This window comes from Odontomachus brunneus, unplaced genomic scaffold, assembly GCF_010583005.1.
Source record: "Odontomachus brunneus isolate Ranch 3 - 2012 unplaced genomic scaffold, Obru_v1 Obru_scaffold_045, whole genome shotgun sequence".
NCBI classification, from domain to species: Eukaryota; Metazoa; Arthropoda; class Insecta; order Hymenoptera; family Formicidae; genus Odontomachus; species Odontomachus brunneus.
In genome coordinates this window covers 1,428,738-1,431,220 of record NW_022639495.1, presented here as the reverse complement: position 1 = coordinate 1,431,220, position 2,483 = coordinate 1,428,738, and positions in this window count along the sequence as shown.

Here is a 2,483-nt window from a genome sequence, read left to right as displayed (position 1 = left end):
GAGAGAGAGAGAGAGAGAGAGAGAGAGAGAGAGAGAGAGAAGGGCGCGAAGAAAGAGATATACAAGAAAAACAAAGAAGAAACACACGCGGAGAAGATAAGAGAAAATAAATGGAAATAACTATAAATCGTAAACTTTTGCTAATCGTAAGAGACGCTCGGTTCGCGTGAGCATTGTTGGAACTCGACGAGGAGAAAGGCGGGAGAAGAAAAAGAAACGGGATCCCGGACTTATTTCCGATGTGAGAGTGTTATGCAAAGAAAGAGAGAGAAAGAGAACGCGCGGACAGGGTGAGCACGGGCGGAGATGAGGTTGGGGAGAATGAAAATAGATGGGTTGAAAATAAATCGGTATGGGAGTAATGCGAGGCAGAAATAGAGGTATTCTAGTTTTCTGATGCGAATCGTGGTGGACCGACGGCCAATATCGATGGAGAACCAGCCGTTTCTCTCGTCCCGAACTGTTGTACCTTCAGGTTCGTTTATGCATGATACATATATGTATATGAATAAATATAAACGCGCACATGTGCGCGCGCGCGCAAGCACACACACACACATACACACAACAAATACACACACCCTTCAAACAGTACCGACATGAGTAACACAGGAACACGCGATCGAATGTCATACATTCACGGTTCCGCATTTGCATCCCGTGTTTAGCACTAAATTCAAACACGTAATGCTGGGTTTTAGTTTATTCATATTTATAATGATCGCACTCTGTACTATTATACGATGATATTACACAGACCATCCATACAGGGGCATACATCCCATTCCGTAATAAGAATTAGAAATTATATAGTCGTACTTTGAGCTAAACGCGGAACGTAAATACGGGCCAAAAACGCGATCATCATTTTCACGGGCTCGTGGAGCGGCGCCAGATTTTCGATCGGCGTTGTCCACGGGTGGAAAGTAACGAAGCCAAGCGACTCCTTCTTGTCATCTCGCATTATTGAAAGAAAAAAAAAATAAGGACTTTGTACGCTCATTTCTTCATGTCTCACTCATCGACGACCAAACATGTGAATTCGCCGCCGCAACCGTCGTCATTGCTTTATCTGTCGATCTCACTCTCCGTTGAGGATGAGCGCTCGATAATGTTGAACGGGTCGTTTTTTTGTTCGTCTATTCGCGCGACAAAGTCGTTACAATTGACGATTTTTCGTACTAATCGATTATTTCAACTGTCGATCGGCTACGACGATTATTATAATTGAGGACGTAGCTTTTCGTTTCGCCAGTCTTCCCAACGAGATTGTTTCGCGGAAGGCGAGTTGTTCCCGCTTTTTCGCACATCGCGGAGGACATCTTTATGGTTTAACGCGCAGAACGTTTATTCGTGCATGTGATATTTCATTTGTCTAATGTCGCGCGTCCAAGTTCAGTCTGAGTTGAAAGCATTGCCAAGAGCGTGTCAGTCCGTCTGCCGTGAATACAACAGTAATAATAACGAATTATAGTGATAGTAATTATTAATTGTAACTAGCGACCTACTTCCACTTTTTCCACTGGAAAACACGCGTCTCTGTATCATAGTACTTGTACCATATTTATATTTTATATGTACAAATTAGTCATGTAATTTCTTGTAATAAAGATCAATTTACAACGTGCACCATGACTCATCTTCTGTTGCCCCCGCCGTAAATTTTCAGCAAGAATTGCAAGAGAATACGCAACGCAACAGGGCCAGATCGAAGAGACTGTTCGAATCCATTGTTTTTCGCAGTAACTCGGGAGTCGCTTTCAAAATAAACTGCCCGCATACCATCTGGAAGGAGAGCGACCCTGACGAATTCCTGAGACAGTTTATTGAGACGTTCTAGGCCACGACGCAATTCTAGGCGACGTATGCCAATGTAGGTCCACCTCCGTTTGTCTGCCGACGTCGGTACTTTGTTTCACAACGCGAAACCGCACGCGACTTCGCGTAGAAACGGGCACGCCCGTCGAGATGAATCGCACACCGTTTCGAGGAAATTGACGACAACGGATGAACAAGCGTAATAACGCCACAAAAAACGAAGAGCTCCGTCGGAAGTTAGTGCGATTTTGTGTCGAAAGTCACTTTATCTTGAGAGAATGCCGATTTTACCGACAAAAAATCTTTCTATAACTAACTTTTTTCTGCAGAGTTTATGTCATATTATTTACACAGAATTAGAAATGCTTTTACACAATGGAAAATTTCAAAATCGAGTTAGCGTAAATATTTGTTTGATACAAATGTGTCCTGCACACAGTTTGTATATGTCAACGTGTGTTTATATCACTCAGGAAAATTCTAAAGAAGATTGCTGTACCCCGAGTCGAAAATTTGATTCTACTTTCAACCTTACTATTCCATTTAACACCTATTTTGATACCCTGAAACTTACATTAATCTCTTTTGATTCTATTTAGCCTACTTGAGTTGAAATTTTGATACTATTCTCAGCTTCATCATGCCAGTCAATACCTATTTTGATA